Genomic DNA, 14,397 nt, shown 5'->3' with positions numbered 1-14,397 from the left:
TTCAACGCAAGATTGTGCGGATGGTGGATAAATAACCTCGACTAACATCCAAACAAGTTCAAGCTGCCTTGCAGTCCGAGGGTACAACAGTGTCAACCCGTAATATTCGTCGGCGTCTGAAAGAAAAGGGACTGTATGGTAGGATACCCAGGAAGACCCCACTTCTTACCCCGAAACAGAAAAGCCAAGCTGGAGTTTGCCAAAACTTTCCTGAGAAAGCCTAAAACGTTTTGGAAGAATGTTCTCTGGTCAGATGAGACAAAAGTAGAGCTTTTTGGAAAAAGCCATCAGAGTTTAAAGGAAAAAAAAAAAGAGGCATTCAAAGAGAAGAACACAGTCCCTACAGTCAAACATGGCGGAGGTTCCCTAATGTTTTGGGGTTGCTTTGCTGTCTCTGGTAGTGGACTGCTTGACCGTGTGCATGGCATTATGAAGTCTGAATACTACCAACAAATTTTGCAGCACAATGTAGGGCCCAGTGTGAGAAAGCTGGGTCTTCCTCAGAGGTCATGGGTCTTCCAGCAGGACAATGACCCAAAACACACTTCAAAAAGCACTAGAAAATGGTTTGAGAGAAAGCACTGGAGACTACTAAAATGGCCAGCAATGAGTCCTGACCTAAATCCCATAGAACACATGTGGAGAGATCTCAAAATGGCAGTTTGGAGAAGGCACCCTTCGAATCTCAGGGACCTGGAGCACTTTGCCAAAGAAGAATGGTCTAAGGCTATGTGCGCACGCTGCGTTTTTTTGACGCTGCGTTTGTGCGTTTTTGGCTGCTAAAAACGCACAAAAACGTACGCTGCGTCGAAAAAACGCATAAAAAAAGCATGAGTTTTTACTGCGATTTGGTGCGTTTTTGGCTGCCTTTTGCTGCGTTTTTGATCTCTGCGTTTTGCTGCGTTTTTCCAATGCATTGCATGGGCGGAAAACGCAGAAAAATGCAGGAAAGAATTGACATGTCCATTTTTTTTTTTCAAGCTCAAAAACGCAGCTTAAAAAAACAGTTGTGTGCGGACAGCAAAAATGAAAACTCATAGACTTTGCTGGGGAAGCAAAGTCATGCAGTTTTGAGGCCAAAAACGCACCCGAAAAACGCGCAAAAATGCCGCGAAAAACGCACTGTGCGCACATAGCCTAAAAGTCCAGCAGAGCATTGTAAGAAACTCATTGATGGTTACCGGAAGCGGTTGTTCGCATTTATTTTAGCTAAAGGTTGTCCAACCAAGTATTAGGCCAAGGGTGCCATTACTTTTGTCTGGCCCATTTTTGGAGTTGTGTGAAATGATCAATGATTTGATTTTTTTTTTCCATTCTCTTTTGTGTTTTTTCATTGCAAGCAAAATAAATGAAGATAATAATACCAAAGAATTTGTGATTGCAATCATTTTCAAGAAGAAACTGAGTATTATCTGACAGAATTGCAGGGGTGTCAATACTTTTGGCCAGCACTGTAGTGAACTGGAAAACGGCAAAAAAATTCCAAGTGTGGAAAAATAGCAAAAAAAAAGTGTGATCGCATGACAGCTTTTGAGATATATTGAAAACGGTGAATAAAATATGGTAAAACTGATGTGTCAGAGTGCTGCCTCAGGTTGGTATGAGTTTGTAGACACCAAACATGTATAGGTTTCATAAAAATGTAAGGGGTTAAAAAAAAGAATTCAGATGTTTGTCCAAAAAAAAAAAAAGTGGCGCACGTTTTGCGCCATTTTCCGCAACTCATAGTGTTCTGATTTTTCAGGGCTTTGAGCTGATGTTTTTAATGGTACCATTTTTCAGCAGATGCTACGATTTGATCGCTTGTTATTGCATTTTATGCAAAATTTGTGGCGACCAAACAATGTAATTATGGCGTTTGGATTTTTTTTTGCAGCTACGCCATTAACCGATCAGATTAATTGATTTTATACTTTGATAGATCAGACATTTTTGTCATTTATGTCAGCTGATTTGTTCAGCTGGTATGTGTGCCTCCCACGCACGAGTGGAACCGTATTCTACTTGTGCCTGTTAACTTCGTGAATGGCACTATCAAAATGGCACAGCGCCATTTAGTTGCCGATCACGGAAAAACTTCTCTTTCCCGACCCCATCGGTGGCACTGTAAGCCGATCATTGTCATGGTACTACAGGGTCATGTGATGACTCCTGTAGCTCACGTGACTCACTTACTGTTTCACCCGGCCGTGGACTGCAGGTTACGAGAGGTCAGGGTTTTGTTTTTTGCTGATCTTAGCTGTGTAGTTGTGGTGAACTGAAAAGATTGAGCGATCAGACTGCTGATCCTTCTAGTGCCCTAGAGAAACTAGTAAAAAGAAAAAAGTTTTAAAAAATTAAAAAAAACTCATGATTCCGACCGGGATTTCTTTGTTTCTCCGTTCCTGGTCTGATCAGGTCAAGTGTTAACTTTCTCTGCCCGCTTCCTGCTTCCTGGTCTGCTATATGGCTATGTACGCACAGTGCGTTTTTTGCGGCGTTTTTGCGCGTTTTTCGGGTGCGTTTTTGGCCTCAAAACTGCATGACTTTGCTTCCCCAGCAAAGTCTGAGTTTTCATTTTTGCTGTCCGCACACAACTTTTTTTTTAAGCTGCGTTTTTGAGCTTGAAAAAAAAAAAAAATGGACATGTCAATTCTTTCCTGCGTTTTTCTGCGTTTTCCCCCCATGCAATGCATTGGAAAAACGCAGCAAAATGCAGAGATCAAAAACGCAGCAAAACGCAGCCAAAAACGCACCAAATCGCAGTAAAAACGCATGCGTTTTGACGCGTTTTTTCAACGCGGGTGAGTTTGTGCGTTTTTAGCGGCCAAAAACGCAGCGTCAAAAAAATGCAGCGTGTGCACATAGCCTATCTCTGTGCTGCAACCTGTGTGCAGTGCCAGATATATTGCTTGCCTTTGGCAAGTGTAGCTGGTTCTGGTGAGTTCATTATCTGTCCTGTTGCATTGTCCTGACCCTACTCTGTTTGCTTACCTTCCCTGCTTCTTATCTCCCGATGTGTTTGGATTTCTTGGTATTTGACTTAAGCCCCCGTCACAGATCGCGATATTGCTAGCAAGATCGCTGAAACGTCACAGGTTTTGTGACATATCAGCGACCTAGTCAGCGATATCGCAGTGTGTGACATGTAGCAGCGAGCGGGCCCCTGCTGCGAGGTCGCTGATCGTTACAAAACGATCAGGACCTTTTTTTGCTCGTTGGTCTCCTGCTGTGCAACACGCATTGACATGTTTGACTGCGGTAGACCAACGAGCACCGACTCTGTGTAATCAGCGTACGCTGGTAACCAGGGTAAATATCGGGTGCTTTGCTTGGTTATCCGATATTTACCCTGGTTACCAGCGTACACCGCTGCCAACCCCTGGCTCCCTACACATGTAGCCAGGGTAAATATCGGTTAACTAAGCAAAGCGCTTTGCTTAGTAACCCGATGTGTACCCTAGCTATGTTTACAAGGAGCCAGCGGTGGCAGCCTGTAAGCAGCGTACGCTTGGTAACCAGGGTAAATATCGGGTAACCATGCAAAGCGCTTTGCTTAGTTACCCGATTTTTCCCCTTAGTTAATAAGTGCAGCATCGTTACACGAGTCGCTGGTGGCTTGTCGCTGGTGAGAGCTGCCTGATTGACAGCTCACTAGCGACCATGTAGCGAGGCACCAACGATCCCTGCCAGGTCGGATTGCTGGTGGGATCGTTGTTGCGTCGCTACATGTGACGGGACCCTTAAGCTGGATAGTTCCTGACCAGATTCAGTTTCCCCCTCTGACATCTCTGCTTCTGACAGGTTACTGACCTTTGCTCTCGTCTGACTTGCGTTTTGTATTTTCCCAATGGTACTTTATCTCTGGCATCAACCCGGCTTTCTGACTATTCTGCCATCTAGTGGTTACTTCGCTGTACTATTACTGGTCTGCTTCAGTGCAGGATTATTCTGCTCATTCTCCACTCTGCTGCCATCTAGTGGCGTTTGTGTTACACTGCATGACCTACCAGTCATACAGCGTGACAAAAACCTAAAAATTCTAAATCACCCCCCTTTAGCCCCATTGAAAATGAAAGGGTAAGAAAAAATAAAAAAAAATACACATATTTGGTATCACCACATTCAAAAATGCCTGATCTATTAAAGTATAAAATCAATTAATCTGATTGGTTAATGGCATAGCTGCATAAAAATCCAAACGCCATAATTACATTGTTTGGGCGCCATAAATTTTGCGTAAAATGCAATAACAAGCGATCAAATTGTAACATCTGCTTAAAAATGGTACCATTAAAAACATCAGCTCAAAGCCGTGAAAAATGAGAACACTACAAGTTGCGGAAAATAGTGCAAAACGTGCGCCATTTATTTTTTGGACAAACTTCTGATTTTTTTTCTTTAACCCCTTAGATTTTAATTAAGCCTATACATGTTTGGTGTCTACAAACCCATACCGACCTGAGGCAGAACTCCAACACATCAGTTTTACCATAAAATAAAAACGGTGAATAAAATATCTCAAAAGCTGTCATGCGACCACACTTTTTTTTGCAATTTTTCCACACTTGGAATTTTTTTGCCGTTTTCAAGTTCACTATATGGTAAAACTTATGATTTCATTTAAAAGTGCAACTCGTCCCACAAAAAGGAAGCTCTCATATGGAAAGATTGATGGAAAAATAAAAACATTACGCTAAACGCAGCGTAAATGCATGCTTCCTGCGTCCCCAGCACAATCTATGAAGATTGTGCATAATCCATCTGCACGTTGCATTTGAGAGAACAGTAATTTGGATGCTGAAATTTTGATCCAAATTGCTGCGCTCAAAAATACAGCATGTCACTTATTTCGTGCGCTTTGGATGCTGCTCCCACTCTGTCTATGAAGGAGGCAGCATCCCGAGATCGGCAGCTATTCTGCAGACACACTGCATCCATTACGCAGTGTTTCTGCAGCGATTTGAAGCACACATGCACTGCTAAATCACTACAGAATATTTGTCACGGTAGTACGCAACGTGCGCACATAGCCTTACCCTCCATGCACTCTTCCATGTGGAGACTCTGGGGAATATTTTTCTTCTCTTTCCACCTTCACGCATTACATAATTATCAGGTAATGATCGGCCCCCAGTGTCTGTATTGGATGTGATCAGTCATTCTGTGGGGACAGAGTTCATTTATAAGCCGCACTATGGTTTCCACATTAGTGTTACATGTTGGATAAACCCTTTACTAGTCCTGTGTATTCTGACAATACTGCTCTATTAGGCAGATCAGGATTTTTTTTTTTTACATATATTTAGATTGAGGCCCCGTATATGTATACTATCATCACATATAGAGGCCCCTTCTGTACTATCATCACATAGAGGCTCCCTGATGAGAAATTATATATAGCCTAAGATAATAACACTGGCACTGAGGGGTACAGGATACTGACACTTGGGGGTACAGGATAATGACCCCGACACTGGGGGTACATGATAATGACGCTGACACTGGGGGGTATAGGAAGGACACTGACACTGGGGGTACAAGATAATGAGGCGGACACTGGGGTACAAGATATTGACACTGCGGGTACAGGATAATGACGCTGACACTGGGGGTATGTGATAATGACACTGACTCTGGGGTACAGGATAATTACTGTGACACTCAGCTCTTTCCCTCAGCACCCAGCTTTTCTATGTTCTGATAGCCAGCTTGTCCTCAGTACCCAGCTTTCCCATGATCAAATCGAATTTTATTTAAATTAAACTTTATTTTTATATAGCGCTAACATTCTGCAGCGCTTCAGAGAATGGGAAAGCTGGGAGCTGAGGACAAGATGGAGATCAGAGCATAGGAAAGCTGGGTGATGAGCTCAGCACCCAGCTTTCCCAATCCCATCCCATGCTCTGACTGCTGCTATCCCTCTTTCCCCAATCCCTATTGATATATGGTTACTGTGTAGACTTCACCCACGTCACGCAGCAGGGACTAATTTACACACACACTGCGCCCCCAAATCACACACACCCCCTGCTCCCTCATGCCCTGTATTCTCAGTCAGACTGGCTGGACCCCAAATTACCGCTCTCTCAAACACACTGAAACTCCATTTCCCACACAATCACTTAACACCCCTCTGACACAGTCTGGCCCCCCATATGCCACTCACCCTGCAACCCCCCTACCCAAGCACCCCTCATCTCATTATCGGCGAAAGGCAAGATTTTTCACAAACTGAAGATCACAATATTTCCTTAGTGTCATTACCAGCGGGCACATCTCCTTCGGCAGCTCCTGCCTGGCTCCTCCCACACGGTCACATGGGCATGACATCGCAGGTCCTGGCTGCTAAACCACAACATGCATTTTCTTCTTCTCGGAAGGAGGTTTCTGTTCTGCCCCTGCCGCGCTGCTGCTCATCAGATCTCCAGGTCAGGACTGCCCCTTCTGCCCCCCCTGTAGCTCCGGCAGCCTGCAGGGCCCCCATCGGGTTGTGTGTGTAGAAGTCACATTATGTCATAATCTGACTGCTACATACAGTATCATCACCTGCGGCAGCATTCCAACGGTCAAAGTAGCTGCGGCCGCAGGTCATTTTAATATAGCCGGCAGGGCCCCTGCAGGCTGCCGGGGACAGCTTAGATTGAAGACAAGGTCGGGGCCTACAGGGGGGTTTCCCCGCTACCCCGACACGCCAGACAGACGCTGCCTGTGCTTCATTTCTTCATTGATCCCTCCGTGGTGAAGCACCTCTTCTGCCGTTGCGGTCTTTCACTTCCTGGTCCGCCGCTGTGCTTTTCTGACAGCAACGGCTAGATTAATCGCCATCACAATTATGGTTTCCCTTAGCGGCATGCGATTGATAATGACGTCGGCTGACATGTGACCGAGGTTGAGAAAACATCGCCTCATGTGACTTCCTACTTGATGGCATATTTTTCGGGCATGATGGCAGTGGCGGTGAGTAGATGTTCTGGCGCTTTTTCTGTCGCTTCGGATTTTCAAAGCTTTTTTGCGTCGCTACCCTCAACCTTCTCACTGTCGATGCCTTGGGTGTGGGGGGGAGGGGGTGTCTCTGCGACCATGTGTTCCACACCATAGATATATAGAGACCCCTGTCAATCTCAGAATAGCTATTGCTGGCGGATTAGGGCCAAAGAGCAGGAGAACAAACAACATGTCTTCACTCCACATTTGCTGAACAATCCACTCCCCAAATTGATGTTTTTATCATTTAAAATTGCATTTTTTTCCACCTTTAACACTAAAACTCTTGAATTGTATGTTTCTACAGACCTATGCGAACTTACGAAAAATCATAGCTGGCATGCAATAATTGAAATAAAAGATTAAAGTTTAATTGAAGTTAACTTAAGGCGTTATCCGGATTATTTTGTTTTGGTTTTTTTCTTCACTATTGGGCTACATAGGGGCATGTAGGAAGATACCAAATATCCTACATGCCCTGTTGTTAGCCCCTCTCCCCAGGCTCATAGTGGTCATGTGACCGCTCCTGCCGGGATTTTGCTGCTTCCTGTGATGTCAAGTCGACAGGGGCAAAAGCTTGTAGACTGATATCAGTCGTCGTCATTTTGGCTCCCTGCTGCCAACCAGGAACAATGCTACGCAGTCCGTGCTTCCCTCTTCCCTTGCACCTTCCCCATATTCTGTACTCTCTCCCCCATCCCCTGTGTGCAGCTATCTTTGGGTTGTTGCTAAATTCCACTGCTAGAAGGACCTTTCTGGTAAGTGGCCGTGACTTGCTTGGTTAGTGGGCGTGACTGACTTGGTTGGTAGGCGTGGCGGTTTCCTCCCATTTACTATATTTATGCAAAGAGGAGTTTGCTTCTCCCCTGCACCTCCTACTTCTGGGGGGGGTCTTATCCCCAGACCCCCGCTTCTATTATAAACAACTCCATTACCACATTAAGTATCTTCTTGATATCAGCTATGTTGGCAGAAGCCTCACCCCTATTGGTCACATGGGCATGATGTCAGCAAAGATCCTTTATCCCACTGGAATTAAGACTCTACATCAGAGGTCTCAAACATGCAGGCCGCATGTGGCCCCTGAGGCTGCTTGTTGCGGCCCGCATACCACGTGACGATCGCAGCTCTATGCCCGGGACCAGCACCTGCAGAACTTTACTACAATTAAAACATTTGCGGTGCTGCGTAGAGGAGCTGTTCGCGCCCCATGCTGCTATATACCCTGATCCTGCTATATACCCTCATCCTGCTATATGGCATGTATCCTGTATCACACAAAAAACAATAAACGTTTATACTCACCTTTCCTCACTCCATGCACCATCGCTCCTCCTCCTGTCTGTGGTCACTTCCCTGCAGCATCGCAGTCTCCTCCTGTCTGCCGGCCAGCTGACTTGCGTGGAGACTAGCGGCGCACACAGCAAGACATCATCGCTGTGCTCACCGCTCTCTTCACAGATCAGCTGACCGACAGACAGGAAGACATTGCGATGCTGCACGGAAGTGGCCGGTGAGTGTACCGTACTTATTCACTGCCCCCCACGCTGATGATGATGCACGGGGGGCAGTGAATACAGCCGCACATCATCACCCCAGGCTGTAGTTGCCAGGGGTGATAACAGCTGGCTGTGAATTATGCACACACCCGCCGCCCATCATCACACCCACCTGTCAGCGCCGGCTTCAGCGCTGAGGGATGATGGGCGGGAGGATGTGCGTGCATATGTAATACTGTTACAGCCTGCTCGTGAGCCGCTCCACCAGAGCACCCTCATTCCCCGCAGCCCTATATTCAGAACATAAGACACACCCCCAACATTTGGGGGGGGGATATATACAGTTAGGTCCAGAAATATTTGGACAGTGACACAATTTTCGCGAGTTGGGCTCTGCATGCCACCACATTGGATTTGAAATGAAATCTCGACAACAGAATTCAAGTGCAGATTGTAACATTTAATTTGAAGGTTTGAACAAAAATATCTGATAGAAATTGTAGGAATTGTACACATTTCTTTACAAACACTCCACATTTTAGGAGGTCAAAAGTAATTGGACAAATAAACCAAACCCAAACAAAATATTTTTATTTTCAATATTTTGTTGCGAATCCTTTGGAGGCAATCACTGCCTTAAGTCTGAAACCCATGGACATCACCAAACGCTGGGTTTCCTCCTTCTTAATGCTTTGCCAGGCCTTTACAACCACAGCCTTCAGGTCTTGCTTGTTTGTAGGTCTTTCCGTCTTAAGTCTGGATTTGAGCAAGTGAAATGCATGCTCAATTGGGTTAAGATCTGGTGATTGACTTGGCCATTGCAGAATGTTCCACTTTTTTGCACTCATGAACTCCTGAGTAGCTTTGGCTGTATGCTTGGGGTCATTGTCCATCTGTACTATGAAGCGCCGTCCGATCAACTTTGCGGCATTTGGCTGAATCTGGGCTGAAAGTATATCCCGGTACACTTCAGAATTCATCCGGCTACTATTGTCTGCTGTTATGTCATCAATAAACACAAGTGACCCAGTGCCATTGAAAGCCATGCATGCCCATGCCATCACGTTGCCTCCACCATGTTTTGCAGAGGATGTGGTGTGCCTTGGATCATGTGCCGTTCCCTTTCTTCTCCAAACTTTTTTCTTCCCATCATTCTGGTACAGGTTGATCTTTGTCTCATCTGTCCATAGAATACTTTTCCAGAACTGAGCTGGCTTCATGAGGTGTTTTTCAGCAAATTTAACTCTGGCCTGTCTATTTTTGGAATTGATGAATGGTTTGCATCTAGATGTGAACCCTTTGTATTTACTTTCATGGAGTCTTCTCTTTACTGTTGACTTAGAGACAGATACACCTACTTCACTGAGAGTGTTCTGGACTTCAGTTGATGTTGTAAACGGGTTCTTCTTCACCAAAGAAAGTATGCGGCGATCATCCACCACTGTTGTCATCCGTGGACGCCCAGGCCTTTTTGAGTTCCCAAGCTCACCAGTCAATTCCTTTTTTCTCAGAATGTACCCGACTGTTGATTTTGCTACTCCAAGCATGTCTGCTATCTCTCTGATGGATTTTTTTCTTTTTTTTCAGCCTCAGGATGTTCTGCTTCACCTCAATTGAGAGTTCCTTAGACCGCATGTTGTCTGGTCACAGCAACAGCTTCCAAATGCAAAACCACACACCTGTAATCAACCCCAGACCTTTTAACTACTTCATTGATTACAGGTTAACAAGTGAGATGCCTTCAGAGTTAATTGCAGCCCTTAGAGTCCCTTGTCCAATTACTTTTGGTCCCTTGAAAAAGAGGAGGCTATGCATTACAGAGCTATGATTCCTAAACCCTTTCTCCGATTTGGATGTGAAAACTCTCATATTGCAGCTGGGAGTGTGCACTTTCAGCCCATATTATATATATAATTGTATTTCTGAACATGTTTTTGTAAACCACTAAAATAACAAAACTTGTGTCACTGTCCAAATATTTCTGGACCTAACTGTATATATATTCTAGGAATTTAGCTCTGGTAGGCATAGGCAGGGATGAAGACCAGAGGCTTAGGTTACTTTCACACCTCCGGTTTTTCTTCTGCGGCACAATCCGGCACTTTGCAGGAAAATCGCAACCGGTTTTTTTTGCTGCCGGTTGCGATTTTCCTGCATAGACTTTAATTAGTGCCGCATTGTGCCGCATGGGCTTGCGTTCCATCCGGTTTTTGCCGCATGCGGCAGATTTAGCCGATGCGGCGGCCGGATGGAACGTTGCCTGGCACGTTTGTTCGTGCGGCAAAAAAAAACGCATCGCGCCGCATTCGGCCGATGCGGCGCATCTCTCAATGCATGCCTATGGCGGCCGGATGCGGCGCGATGCGGCAAATACCGCATTTGGCCGCCGCATGCGGTTTTTGCCACTGCGCATGCTCAGTAGCATGCCGCAAGCGGCAAAAACCGGGCGGGCCGCATGGGAAAAACTTACGCAAAGGATGCGGTGTTTTCACCGCATCCGTTGCATAGCTTGCACAGCCGGATTGAGCCGCAGGGCTCAAGCCGGATGTGTGAAAGTAGCCTTAGAGAGGTTCACAGTTCACAAACCAGGGTTTTTGTTCACACATGAAACAAACGATAATAAGCAGTCTTACTTCAAAGCTTGGAATGTGAAGAATAAAAGAAAGTCCAGGACATACTAGTCCACATAGACGCAAGATTCCCAGCGCCGTTTCCTTCATCGCCCCAGCCCGCCCACACGCCCACACACGCCCACACACGCCCACACACGCCCACACACGCCCACACACGCCCACACACGCCCACACACGCCCACACACGCCCACACACACACACACACACACACACACACACACACACACACACACACAAGTTCTGGCTGCCTTTTTATGCAGCCCTGATTACGCACCTGTGCACCACAAAACTTGACCTAGCAGAAAAGATCCAGGCCAGGATTAACCTCTTCCCTGCTGATCACCAAAAAGGCATTTGCTAGGTGGGATATATCTCCTATCTACCACCATTCCCTATACTGCGTCACTAATTATATATATATATATATACATACATACATACATACATACATACATACATACATACATACATACATACATACATACATACATATATATATATATACACACACATACATACACAGGCTCGGTCTGGCCCGCCGGGGTACCCCGGTAGGCTGTGGGCCCCACGTGCCTTAATTAGTGCAGAGCTGTGTACAGCGCCGCGGGGCCGCCGGTTTTTCATGGCCGGCGCTATGTGCGGCACACTGGGCAGGGCCCCCACACTCTGATGGGCCCCCCCTCCCACGCTCTGAGGGCCCCCAGCCTTTCAATTACAAACTGCAGCGATAGCACAAGTTCTATACTATCGCTGCAGTTTTTGCGGGTGCAGAAGGACCTGTGGTGACATCACAGACAGTCATGTGACTCACCGTAGGTCCTGCACCGCGCGCTATTCAAATGTATGTGCATCCTTCAGACGCGCGTACATGTGAACAGTGCGGCCGGTGACAGGAGGCGGAGGAGCTGCTCAGCCCCGCACCGACACAGCGGCCGTCATCACACTGCCGCCGCCGGAGCAGCAGAGGAGAGGACGTGCAGGGCTGCAGAGGGAGAGGTAGGCACTCAGGAGCTGAAGGAAAAAAAAAAAAAGTAATCATTCTCACCTGTTCTCCTCTGTTCCCGCGGTGCTCCAGACCGCAAGACACAGACCCCCTCGGTGACCCGTCCTGTGCACGGAGCCGCCGCTGCAGGTGACTTCATTGCTTTACTGTGCCGCAAAGTATTTAACTGCAGTAAAGCCATGATGGCATCCTGCGGCGGCTGCTCCGTGCACCGGACGAGATCATGGAGGGGTCCATGAGCCTGCGGACTGGTAAGGTAAGGACAGCGCAGGAACGGAGGACAGGTGAGAACGTGTGTGTGTGTAAACAATGGCATAATGGGGGACAGGAAGAGAGGCCCATTGCTACAGGACACAAGGATGGGGGGCCCATTGCTACAGGACACAAGGCTGGGGGGCCCATTGCTACCCCAAGTGTCAGTGTCATTATCCTGTACTGTCAGTGTCATTATCCTCTACCTCCAGTGTCAGTGTCATTATCCTGTACCCCCAGGGTCAGTGTCATTATCCTGTACCCCCCAGTGTCAGTGTCATTATCCTGTACCCCCAGGGTCAGTGTCATTATCCTGTACCCCCAGGGTCAGTGTCATTATCCTGTACCCCCAGTGTCAGTGTCATTATCCTGTTCCCCCAGTGTCAGTGTCATTATCCTGCACCCCCAGGGTCAGTGTCATTATCCTGTACCCCCAGTGTCAGTGTCATTATCCTGTACCCCCAGTGTCAGTGTCATTATCCTGTGCCCCCAGGGTCAGTGTCATTATCCTGTGCCCCCAGTGTCAGTGTCATTATCCTGCACCCCCAGGGTCAGTGTCATTATCCTGCACCCCCAGGGTCAGTGTCATTATCCTGTACCCCCAGTGTCAGTGTCATTATCCTGCAACCCCAGTGTCAGTGTCATTATCCTGCAACCCCAGTGTCAGTGTCATTATCCTGCAACCCCAGTGTCAGTGTCATTATCCTGCAACCCCAGTGTCAGTGTCATTATCCTGCAACCCCAGTGTCAGTGTCATTATCCTGCAACCCCAGTGTCAGTGTCATTATCCTGCACCCCCAGTGTCAGTGTCATTATCCTGCACCCCCAGTGTCAGTGTCATTATCCTGCACCCCCAGTGTCAGTGTCATTATCCTGCACCTCCAGTGTCAGTGTCATTATCCTGCAACCCCAGTGTCAGTGTCATTATCCTGCAACCCCAGTGTCAGTGTCATTATCCTGTAACCCCAGTGTCAGTGTCATTATCCTGCAACCCCAGTGTCAGTGTCATTATCCTGTACCCCCAGTGTCAGTGTCATTATCCTGTACCGTCAGTGTCAGTTTCTTAGGCTATATGTAATTACTTTTCAGGGGGCCTCTATATGTGATGATAGTACAGGAGGAGCTTCAGTATAAATATTCTATATATTAAAAAAAAAAAAGCCTGATCTGTCTATAGAGCAGTATTGTCAGAATACACAGGACTAGAGAAGTGTTTATCAACATGGAAAACTAGTTTGGAAACTATAGTGAAGACAAATATTCACCACAGTCTCCAAATGGAAAAGTGTATTGGGTGGTAATGCTTCACACCTCCACATACTGACTCTTAAGGGGGCTTTACACAGTACGACATCGCTAATGCGAAGTCGTTGGGGTCACGGATTTGGTGACGCACATCCGGCCGCATTAGCGATGCCGTTGCGTGTGACACCTATGAGCGATTTTGCATCGTTGCAAAAACGTCCAAAATTGCTCATCGGTGACATGGGGGTCCATTCTCGATTATCGTTACTGCAGCAGTAACGAAGTTGTTCCTCGTTCCTGCGGCAGCACACATCGGTATGTGTGACGCCGCAGGAACGAGGAAGCTCTCCATACCTGCCTCCCGGCCGCTATGCGGAAGGAAGGAAGTGGGCGGAATGTTACGTCCCGCTCATCTCCGCCCCTCCTCTTCTATTGGGTGGCGGTTCAGTGACGGAGCTGTGACGTCGCTGTGACGCTGAACGAACCGCCCCCTTAGAAAGGAGGCGGTTCACCGGGCACAGCGACGTCGCCGGGCAGGTAAGTATGTGTGACAGGTCTGGGCGATGTTGTGCGGCACGGGCAGCGATTTGCCCGTGTCGTACAACAGATGAGGGCGGGTACCCACGCTGGCGATATCGATACAGATATCGCAGCATGTAAAGCCCGCTTTAGGCTATGTGCCCACGGGACCTTGTTTCTGCGGATTTTGCCTCGGAAAACCTGCAGATTTTACTGGATTTTCCAGATAAATTTGCAGGTTTTAGCATGTACAATCACTCCCCATGTAATCCTATGGGA

The sequence above is a fragment of the Anomaloglossus baeobatrachus genome, chromosome 5, assembly GCF_048569485.1.
Source record: "Anomaloglossus baeobatrachus isolate aAnoBae1 chromosome 5, aAnoBae1.hap1, whole genome shotgun sequence".
In the NCBI taxonomy this organism is placed as follows: domain Eukaryota; kingdom Metazoa; phylum Chordata; class Amphibia; order Anura; family Aromobatidae; genus Anomaloglossus; species Anomaloglossus baeobatrachus.
The sequence above is the reverse complement of the archived record's forward strand: the minus strand, read 5'-3'. Positions refer to the sequence as shown.